Genomic DNA, 12,475 nt, shown 5'->3' with positions numbered 1-12,475 from the left:
GAAGAGTGGTCTATTTTTATTGAATCTCGATAGTAGTAATACACATATTCATAATGTTGAAGCCAAAAGATGAAGAGTTGATAATGAAAGTGCAACCTATTTGTGGCATTGTCATTTAGGACATATCGGTGTAAAGCGCATGAACAAACTCCATACTGATGGACTTTTGGAATCACTTGATTATGAATCACTTGGTACTTGCGAACCGTGACTCATGGGCAAGATGACTAAAACACCGTTCTCCGGTACTATGGAGAGAGCAACAGATTTGTTCGAAATCATACATACCGATGTATGTGGTCCGATGAATATTGAGGCTCGTGGCGGATATCGTTATTTTCTCACCTTCACAGATGATTTTAGCAGATATGGATATATCTACTTAATGAAACATAAGTCTGAAACATTTGAAAAGTTCAAAGAATTTCAGAGTGAAGTTGAAAATCATCGTAACAGGAAAATAAAGTTTCCACGATCTGATCGTGGAGGAGAATATTTGAGTTATGAGTTTGGTGTACATTTGAAAAACTGTGGAATAGTTTCGCAACTCACGCCACCCGGAACACCATAGCGTAATGGTGTGTCCGAACGTCGTAATCGTACTTTACTAGATATGGTGCGATCTATGATGTCTCTTACTGATTTACCGCTATCGTTTTGGGGTTATGCTCTAGAGACGGCTGCATTCACATTAAATAGGGCACCATCAAAATCCGTTGAGACGACGCCTTATGAACTGTGGTTTGGCAAGAAACCAAAGTTGTCGTTTCTTAATGTTTGGGGCTGCGATGCTTATGTGAAAAAGCTTCAACCTGATAAGCTCGAACCCAAATCGGAGAAATGTGTCTTCATAGGATACCCAAAGGAAACTGTTGGGTACACCTTCTATCACAGATCCGAAGGCAAGACATTCGTTGCTAAGAATGGATCCTTTCTAGAGAAGGAGTTTCTCTCGAAAGAAGTGAGTGGGAGGAAAGTAGAACTTGACGAGGTAACTGTACCTGCTCCCTTACTGGAAAGTAGTTCATCACAGAAAACTGTTTCAGTGACACCTACACCAGTTAGTGAGGAAGCCAATGATAATGATCATGAAACTTCAGATCAAGATACTACTGAACCTCGTAGATCAACCAGAGTAAGATCCGCACCAGAGTGGTACGGTAATCCTGTTCTGGAAGTCATGCTACTAGATCATGATGAACCTATGAACTATGAAGAAGCGATGGTGAGCCCAGATTCCGCAAAGTGGCTTGAAGCCATGAAATCTGAGATGGGATCCATGTATGAGAACAAAGTATGGACTTTGGTTGACTTGCCCGATGATCGGCAAGCAATTGAGAATAAATGGATCTTTAAGAAGAAGACTGACGCTGATGGTAATGTTACTGTCTACAAAGCTCGACTTGTCACAAAAGGTTTTCGGCAAGTTCAAGGGATTGACTACGATGAGACCTTCTCACCCGTAGCGATGCTTAAGTCCGTCCGAATCATGTTAGCGATTGCCGCATTTTATGATTATGAAATTTGGCAGATGGATGTCAAAACTGCATTCCTGAATGGATTTCTGGAAGAAGAGTTGTATATGATACAACCGGAAGGTTTTGTCGATCCAAAGGGAGCTAACAAAGTGTGCAAGCTCCAGCGATCCATTTATGGACTGGTGCAAGCCTCTCGGAGTTGGAATAAACATTTTGATAGTGTGATCAAAGCATTTGGTTTTATACAGACTTTCGGAGAAGCCTGTATTTACAAGAAACTGAGTGGGAGCTCTTTAGCATTTCTGATATTATATGTGGATGACATATTGCTGATTGGAAATGATATAGAATTTCTGGATAGCATAAAGGGATACTTGAATAAAAGTTTTTCAATGAAAGACCTTGGTGAAGCTGCTTACATATTAGGCATTAAGATCTATAGAGATAGATCAAGACGCTTAATTGGACTTTCACAAAGCACATACCTTGACAAAATTTTGAAAAAGTTCAAAATGGATCAAGCAAAGAAAGGGTTCTTGCCTGTGTTACAAGGTGTGAAGTTGAGTAAGACTCAATGCCCGACCACTGCAGAAGATAGAGAGAATATGAAAGATGTTCCCTATGCATCAGCCATAGGATCTATCATGTATGCAATGCTGTGTACCATACCTGATGTGTGCCTTGCTATAAGTTTAGCAGGGAGGTACCAAAGTAATCCAGGAGTGGATCACTGGACAGCGGTCAAGAACATCCTGAAATACCTGAAAAGGACTAAGCATATGTTTCTCGTATATGGAGGTGACAAAGAGCTCACCATAAATGGTTACGTTGATGCAAGCTTTGACACTGATCCGGAGGATTCTAAATCGCAAACCGGATACGTGTTTACATTAAACGGTGGAGCTGTCAGTTGGTGCAGTTCTAAACAAAGCGTCGTAGCGGGATCTACATGTGAAGCGGAGTACATAGCTGCTTCGGAAGCCGCGAAAGAAGGAGTCTGGATGAAGGAGTTCATATCCGATCTAGGTGTCATACCTAATGCATCGAGTCCAATGAAAATCTTTTGTGACAATACTGGTGCAATTGCCTTGGCAAAGGAATCCAGATTTCACAAAAGGACCAAACACATCAAGAGACGCTTCAACTCCATCCGGGATCTAGTCCAGGTGGGAGACATAGAGATTTGCAAGATACATACGGATCTGAATGTTGCAGACCCGTTGACTAAGCGTCTTCCACGAGCAAAACATGATCAGCACCAAGGCTCCATGGGTGTTAGAATCATTATAGTGTAATCTAGATTATTGACTCTAGTGCAAGTGGGAGACTGAAGGAAATATGCCCTAGAGGCAATAATAAAGTTATTATTTATTTCCTTATAATCATGATAAATGTTTATTATTCATGCTAGAATTGTATTAACCGGAAACATAATACATGTGTGAATACATAGACAAACAAAGTGTCACTAGTATGCCTCTACTTGACTAGCTCGTTAATCAAAGATGGTTATGTTTCCTGACCATGAACAATGAGTTGTTATTTGATTAACGAGGTCACATCATTAGTTGAATGATCTGATTGACATGACCCATTCCATTAGCTTAGCACCCGATCATTTAGTATGTTGCTATTGCTTTCTTCATGACTTATACGTGTTCCTATGACTATGAGATTATGCAACTCCCGTTTGCCGGAGGAACACTTTGGGTGCTACCAAACGTCACAACGTAACTGGGTGATTATAAAGGAGCATTACAGGTGTCTACAAAGGTAGATGTTGGGTTGGCGTATTTCGAGATTAGGATTTGTCACTCCGATTGTCGGAGAGGTATCTCTGGGCCCTCTCGGTAATACACATCACATAAGCCTTGCAAGTATTACAACTAATATGTTAGTTGTGAGATGATGTATTACGGAACGAGTAAAGAGACTTGCCGGTAATGAGATTGAACTAGGTATTGGATACCGACGATCGAATCTCGGGCAAGTAACATACCGATGACAAAGGGAACAACGTATGTTGTTATGCGGTCTGACCGATAAAGATCTTCGTAGAATATGTAGGCGCCAATATGGGCATCCAGGTCCCGCTATTGGTTATTGACCGGAGACGTGTCTCGGTCATGTCTACATTGTTCTCGAACCCGTAGGGTCCGCACGCTTAAGGTTACGATGACAGTTATATTATGAGTTTATACATTTTGATGTACCGAAGGTTGTTCGGAGTCCCGGATGTGATCACGGACATGACGAGGAGTCTCTGAATGGTCGAGACGTAAAGATTGATATATTGGAAGCCTATATTTGGATATCGGAAGTGTTCCGGGTGAAATCGGGATTTTACCGGGTTATCGGGAGGTTACCGGAACCCCCCGGGAGCCATATGGGCCTTCATGGGCCTTAGTGGAAAGGAGAAAGGGGCAGTCCAAGGTGGCTGCGCACCTCCCCCCTCCCCTAGTCCTATTAGGACTAGGAGAAGGTGGCCGGCCCCCCTCTCTCTATTTCCCCCCTTGGGAATCCTAGTTGGAATAGGATTGGGGGGGGAGTCCTACTCCCGGAAGGAGTAGGACTCCTCCTGCGCCCTCCTCCTTGGCCGGCGCCCCCCTCCCCCTTGGCTCCATTATATACTGAGGCAGAGGCACCCCAGAAACACACAAGTTGATCCACGTGATCTATTCCTTAGCCGTGTGCGGTGCCCCCTGCCATCATATACCTCTATAATACTATAGCGGAGTTTAGGCGAAGCCCTGCTGCTGTAGTTCATCAAGATCGTCACCACGCCGTCGTGCTGACGGAACTCTTCCCTGACACTTTGCTGGATCGGAGTCCGGGGATCGTCATCGAGCTGAACGTGTGCTCGAACTCGGAGGTGCCGTAGTTTCGGTGCTTGATCGGTTGGATCGTGAAGACGTACGACTACTTCCTCTACGTCGTGTCAGCGCTTCCGCAGTCGGTCTGCATTGGGTACGTAGACAACACTCTCCCCTCTCGTTGCTATGCATCACATGATCTTGCGTGTGCGTAGGAAATTTTTTGAAATTACTACGAAACCCAACATATGCAACTCCCGTTTGTCGGAGGAACACTTTGTGTGCTACCAAACGTCACAACGTAACTGGGTGATTATAAAGGAGCTCTACAGGTGTCTCCAAAGGTACATGTTGGGTTGGCGTATTTCGAGATTAGGATTTATCACTCTGAATGTCGGAGAGGTATCTCTGGGCCCTCTCGGTAATGCACATCACTTAAGCCTTGCAAGCATTGCAACTAATGAGTTAGTTGCAGGAGGATGTATTACGGAACGAGTAAAGAGACTTGCCGGTAACGAGATTGAACTAGGTATTAGATACCGACGATCGAATCTCGGGCAAGTAACATACCGATGACAAAGGGAACAACGTATGTTGTTATGCGGTCTGACCGATAAAGATCTTCGTAGAATATGTAGGAGCCAATATGAGCATCCAGGTCCCGCTATTGGTTATTGACCGGAGACGTGTCTCGGTCATGTCTACATTGTTCTCGAACCGTAGGGTCCGCACGCTTAAGGTTTCGATGACAGTTATATTATGAGTTTATGTGTTTTGATGTACCGAAGGAGTTCGGAGTCCCGGATGAGTTCGGGTACATGACGAGGAGTCTTGAAATGGTCGAGGCATAAAGATCGATATATTGGACGACTATATTCGGACATCGGAAAGGTTCCGAGTGGTTTGGATATTTTTCGGAGTACCGGAGAGTTACGGGAATTCGCCGGGAGAAGTATTGGGCCTTATTGGGCCATACGGGAAAGAGAGAGGGGCTGCCTAGGGCAGTCCGCGCGCCCCCCCAAGGCCTAGTCCGAATTGGACTAGGGGGAGGGGCTGCGCCCCCTCCTTCCTTCCCTTCTCCCTTCCCCTTCATTGTCTCCTACTCCTAATACTTGGAAAGACTCCTGGTTGGACTAGGAAAGGGGGAATCCTACTCCGGGTGGGAGTAGGACTCCCCTAGGGCGCGCCATAGAGAGGGCCGGCCCTCCCCTCCTCTACTCCTTTATATACGGGGGCAGTGGGCACCCCATAGACACACAAGTTGATCTTCGTGATCGTTCCTTAGCCGTGTGTGGTGCCCCCCTCCACCATATTCCACCTCGGTCATATTGTTGCAGTGCTTAGGCGAAGCCCTGCGACGGTAGAACATCAAGATCGTCACCATGCCCTCGTGCTGACGGAACTCCTCCCCGACGCTTTGCCGGATCGGAGCCCGGGGATCGTCATCGAGCTGAACGTGTGCCAAGAACTCGGAGGTGCCGAACTAACGGTGCTTGGATCGGTCGGATCGGGAAGACGTATGACTACTTCCTCTACGTTGCGTCAACGCTTCCGCTTCGGTCTACGAGGGTACGTAGACAACACTCTCCCATCTCGTTGCTATGCATCACCATGATCTTGTGTGTGCGTAGGAAAATTTTTAAATTACTACGTTCCCCAACAGTGGCATCCGAGCCTAGGTTTTTATGGTTTGATGTTATATGCATGAGTAGAACACAAGTGAGTTGTGGGCGATATAAGTCATACTGCTTACCAGCATGTCATACATTGGTTCGGCGGTATTGTTGGATGAGGCGGCCCGGACCGACATTACGCGTACGCTTACGCGAGACTGGTTCTACCACCGTGCTTTGCACACAGGTGGCTGGCGGGTGTCAGTTTCTCCAACTTTAGTTGAACCGAGTGTGGCTACGCCCGGTCCTTGCGAAGGTTAAAACAGCACCAACTTGACAAACTATCGTTGTGGTTTTGATGCGTAGGTAAGATTGGTTCTTGCTAAGCCCATAACAGCCACGTAAAACATGCAACAACAAAGTAGAGGACGTCTAACTTGTTTTTGCAGGGCATGTTGTGATGTGATATGGTCAAGACGTGATGAGATATAAGTTGTTGTATGAGATGATCATGTTTTGTTGAAGTTATCGGCAACTGGCAAAAGCCTTATGGTTATCTCTCTATTGCATAAGATGCAAGCGCCAAATAATTGCTTTACTTTATCGCTATGCGATAGCAATAGTTGCAAAAGTAATTGTTGGTGAGACAACCATGTGACGACACATTGATATAGATCAAGATGATGGAGATCATGGTGTCATGCCGGTGACGGTAGAGATCATGACAGTACTTTGGAGATGGAGATCAAAGGCGCAAGATGATGATGGCCATATCATGTCACATATTTTGATTGCATATGATGTTTATCTTTTTATACATCTTATTTTGCTTAGTTTGGCGGTAGCATTTTAAGATGATCTCTCACTAATTATCAAGAAGTGTTCTCCCTGAGTATGAACCGTTGCGAAAGTTCTTCGTGCTGAGACACCAAGTGATGATCGGGTGTGATAGGCTCTACGTTCAAATACAACGGGTGCAAAACAGTTGCACACGCGGAATACTCAAGTTATACTTGACGAGCCAAGCATATACAGATATGGCCTCGGAACACGGAGACCGAAAGGTCGAGCGTGAATCATATAGTAGATATGATCAACATAGTGATGTTCACCAATGAAACTGCTCCATCTCACGTGATGATCGGACATGGTTTAGTTTATTTGGATCACGTGATCACTTAGAGGATTAGAGGGATGTCTATCTAAGTGGGAGTTCTTAAGTAATATGATTAATTGAACTTAAATTTATCATGAACTTAGTCCTGTTAGTATTTTGCAAATTATGTTGTAGATCAATAGCTCGCGTTGTTGCTTCCCTGTGTTTATTTTGATATGTTCCTAGAGGAAATTGTGTTGAAAAATGTTAGTAGCAATGATGCGGATTGGATCCGTGATCTGAGGTTTATCCTCATTGCTGCACAGAAGAATTATGTCCTTGATGCACCGCTAGGTGACGGACCTATTGCAGGAGCAGATGCAGACATTATGAACGTTTGGCTAGCTCAATATGATGACTACTTGATAGTTTAGTGCACCATGCTTAACAGCTTAGAATCGGGACTTGAAAGACGTTTTGAACGTCATGGACCATATGAGATGTTCCAGGAGTTGAAGTTAATATTTCAAGCAAATACCCGAGTTGAGAGATATGAAGTCTCCAACAAGTTCTATAGCTAAAAGATGGAGGAGAATCGCTCAACTAGTGAGCATGTGCTCAGATTGTCTGGGTACTACAATCGCTTGAATCAAGTGGGAGTTAATCTTCCAGATCAAATAGTGATTGACAGAATTCTCTAGTCACCATCACCAAGTTAGTAGAACTTCATGATGAACTATAATATGCAAGGGATGACAAAAGTAATTCCCAAGCTCTTCGTGATGCTGAAATCGACGAAGGTAGAAATCAAGAAAAACATCAAGTGTTGATGGTTAACAAGACCACTAGTTTCAAGAAAAGGGCAAAGGGAAGAAGGGGAACTTCAAGAAGAACGGCAATCAAGTTGCTGCTCAAGTGAAGAAGCCCAAGTCTGGTCCTAAGCCTGAGACTAAGTGCTTCTACTGCAAAGGGACTGGTCACTAGAAGCGGAACTACCCCAAGTGATTGGCGGATAAGAAGGATGGCAAAGGGAACATAAGTATATTTGATATACATCTTATTGATGTGTACATTACTAGTGTTTATAGCAACCCCTCAGTATTTGATACTAGTTCAGTTGCTAAGATTAGTAACTCGAAACGGGAGTTGCGGAATAAACAGATACTAGTTAAGGGTGAAGTGACGATATGTGTTGGAAGTGGTTCCAAGATTGATATGATCATCATCGCACACTCCCCTATACTTTCGAGATTAGTGTTGAACCTAAATAAGTGTTATTTGGTTTTTGCGTTCAGCATGAATATGATTTGATCATGTTTATTGCAATACGGTTATTCATTAAAGTCAGAGAATAATTGTTGTTCTGTTTACATGAATAAAACCTTCGATGGTCATACACCCAATGAAACAAGTTCGTTGGATCTCGATCGTAGTGATACACATATTCATAATATTGAAACCAAAAGATGCAAAGTTAATAATGATAGTGCAACTTATTTGTGGCACTGCCGTTTAAGTCATATTGGTGTAAAGCGCATGAAGAAACCACATGCTGATGGGCTTTTGGAATCACTTGATTATGAATCACTTGATGCTTGCGAACCATGCCTTATGGGCAAGATGACTAAAACGCCGTTCTCCGGAACAATGAAGCAAGCAACAGATTTGTTGGAAATCATACATACTGATGTATGTGGTCCGATGAATATTAAGGCTAGCAGCAGGTATCATTATTTTCTGAACTTCACAGATGATTTGAGCAGATATGGGGATATCTACTTGATGAAACATAAGTTTGAAACATTTGAACAGTTCAAAGAATTTCAGAGTGAAGTGGAAAATCATCGTGACAAGAAAATAAAAGTTTCTACGATATGATCGCAGAGGTAAAATATTTGAGTTACGAGTTTGGCCTTCAATTAAAACAATGTGAAATAGTTTCACTACTCATGCCACCTGGAACACCATAGTGTAATGGTGTGTTCGAACGTCATAATCGTACTTTATTAGATATAGTGCGATCTATGATGTCTCTTACCGATCTACCACTATCGTTTTGGGGTTATGCATTAGAGACAGCTGCATTCACGTTAAATAGGGCACCATCTAAATCCGTTGAGACGACACCGTGTGAACTATGGTTTGGCAAGAAACCTAAGCTGTCGTTTCTTAAAGTTTGGAGTTGCGATGCTTATGTGAAAAAGTTTCATCTCGATAAGCTGAAACTCAAATCAGAGAAATATGTCTTCATAGGATACCCAAAGGAGATAGTTGGGTACACCTTCTATCACAGATCCGAAGGCAAGACATTCGTTGCTAAGAATGGATCCTTTCTAGAGAAGGAGTTTCTCTCGAAAGAAGTGAGTGGGAGGAAAGTAGAAAACTTGATAAGGTAATTGTACCTTCTCCCTTATTGGAAAATAGTTCATCACAGAAATCTGTTCTTGTGACTACTACACCAATTAGTGAGGAAGCTAATGATGATGATCGTGTAACTTCAGATCAAGTTACTACCGAATCTCGTAGGTAAACCAGAGTGAGATCCGCACCAGAGTGGTACGGTAATCCTATTCTGGAGGTCATGTTACTTGACCATGACGAACCTACGAACTATGAGGAAGCGATGATGAGCCCAGATTCCGATAAATGGCTTGAGGCCATGAAATCTGAGATAGGATCCATGTATGAGAACAAAGTGTGGACTTTGGTGGACTTGCCCGAGGATCGGCAAGCCATTGATAATAAATGGATCTTCAAGAGGAAGACGGACACGGATAGTAGTGTTACAATCTACAAAGCTAGAATTGTCGCAAAAGGTTTTCGACAAGTTCAAGGTGTTGACTACGATGAGAGTTTCTCACTCGTATCTATGCTTAAGTCTGTCCGAATCATGTTAGCAATTGCTGCATTTTATGAAATCTGGCAAATGGATAAACAAAACTGCATTCCTTAATGGATTTATTAAAGAAGAGTTGTATGTGATGAAACAAGATGGTTTTGTCAATCCTAAAGGTGCTAACAAAATATGCAAGCTCCAGCGATCCATTTATGGACTGGTGCAAGCATCTCGGAGTTGGAATATGCGCTTTGATGAGATGATCAAAGCATATAGTTTTATACAGACTTGCGGTGAAGCCTGTATTTACAAGAAAGTGAGTGGGAGCACTACAACATTTCTGATAAGTATATGTGAATGACATATTGTTGATCGGAAATAATGTAGAATTATTCTGCAAAGCATAAAGGAGTGTTTGAAAGGAGTTTTTCAAAGAAAGACCTCGGTGAAGCTGCTTACATATTGAGTATCAAGATCTATAGAGATAGATCAAGACGCTTGATAAGTTTTTTCAATGAGTACATACCTTGACAAGATTTTGAAATAGTTCAAAATGGAACAGTCAAAGAAAAAGTTTCTTGCCTGTGTTACAAGGTGTGAAGTTGAGTAAGACTCAAAGCCCGACCACGGCAGAAGATAGAAAGACAATGAAAGTCATTCCCTATGCCTCAGTCATAGGTTCTATAAAGTATGCCATGCTGTGTACCAGATCTATTATATACTATACACTGTGTTAAAAGAGGGAGTACAATAGTGATCTAGGAGTAGATCAATGGACAGCGGTCAAAATTATCCTTACTGGAATAAGGATATGTTTCTCGATTACGGAGGTGACAAAAGGTTCGTCGTAAAGGGTTACGTCGATGCAAGTTTTGACACTGATCCAGATGACTCTAAGTCTCAATCTGGATACATATTGAAAGTGGGAGCAATTAGCTAGAGTACCTCCATGCAGAGCATTGTTGACATAGAAATTTGCAAAATACATGCGGATCTGAATGTGGCAGGCCCGTTGACTAAACTTCTCTCACAAGCAAAACATGATCACTTTTTGGGTCTTAATCACATAGCGATGTGAACTAGATTATTGAATCTAGTAAACCATTTGGGTGTTAGTCACATGGAAATGTGAACCAATCACATAAAGATGTGAACTATTGATGTTAAATCACATGGCGATGTGATCTAGATTATTGACTCTAGTGCAAGTGGGAGACTGAAGGAAATATGCCCTAGAGGCAATAATAAAGTTATTATTTATTTCCTTATTTCATGATAAATGTTTATTATTCATGCTAAAATTGTATTAACCGGAAACATAATACATGTGTGAATACATAGACAAACAAAGTGTCACTAGTATGCCTCTACTTGACTAGCTCGTTAATCAAAGATGGTTATGTTTCCTAACCATAGACATGTGTTGTCATTTGATTAACGAGATCACATCATTAGGAGAATGATGTGATTGACATGACCCATTCCATTAGCTTAGCATCCGATCGTTTAGTATGTTGCTATTGCTTTCTTCATGACTTATACATGTTCCTATGACTATGAGATTATGCAACTCCCGTTTGCCGGAGGAACACTTTGTGTGCTACCAAACATCACAACGTAACTGGGTGATTATAAAGGAGCTCTACAGGTGTCTCCAAAGGTACATGTTGGGTTGGCGTATTTCGAGATTAGGATTTGTCACTCCGAATGTCGGAGAGGTATCTCTGGGCCCTCTCGGTAATGCACATCACTTAAGCCTTGCAAGCATTGCAACTAATGAGTTAGTTGCGGGATGATGTATTACGAAACGAGTAAAGAGACTTGCCCGTAACGAGATTGAACTAGGTATTGGATACCGACGATCGAATCTCGGGCAAGTAACATACCGATGACAAAGGGAACAACGTATGTTGTTATGCGGTCTGACCGATAAAGATCTTCGTAGAATATGTAGGAGCCAATATGAGCATCCAGGTTCCGCTATTGGTTATTGACCGGAGACGTGTCTCGGCCATGTCCACATTGTTCTCGAACCGTAGGGTCCGCACGCTTAAGGTTTCGATGACAGTTATATTATGAGTTTATGAGTTTTGATGTACCGAAGGAGTTCGGAGTCCCGGATGAGATCGGGGACATGACGAGGAGTCTTGAAATGGTCGAGACGTAAAGATCGATATATTGGACGACTATATTCGGACATCGGAAAGGTTCCGAGTTGTTCGGATATTTTTCGGAGTACCAGAGAGTTACGGGAATTCGCCGGGAGAAGTATTGGGCCTTATTGGGCCATACGGGAAAGAGAGAGGGGCTGCCTAGGGCAGGCCGCGCGCCCCCCAAGGCCTAGTCCGAATTGGACTCGGGGGAGGGGCTGCGCCCCCTCCTTCCTTCCCTTCTCCCTTCCCCTTCCTTGTCTCCTACTCCTAATACTTGGAAGGACTCCTAGTTGGACTAGGAAAGGGGGAATCCTACTCCCGGTGGGAGTAGGACTCCCCTAGGGCGCGCCATAGAGAGGGCCGGCCCTCCCCTCCTCCACTCCTTTATATACGGGGGCAGGGGCACCCCATAGACACACAAGTTGATCTTCGTCATCGTTCCTTAGCCGTGTGCGGTGCCCCCCTCCACCATATTCCACCTCGGTC

Source organism: Triticum urartu, chromosome 1A (genome assembly GCF_056163025.1).
Source record: "Triticum urartu cultivar PI428250 chromosome 1A, HENAU_Tu73, whole genome shotgun sequence".
In the NCBI taxonomy this organism is placed as follows: Eukaryota; Viridiplantae; Streptophyta; class Magnoliopsida; order Poales; family Poaceae; genus Triticum; species Triticum urartu.
Note: the sequence above shows the minus strand (reverse complement) of the source record.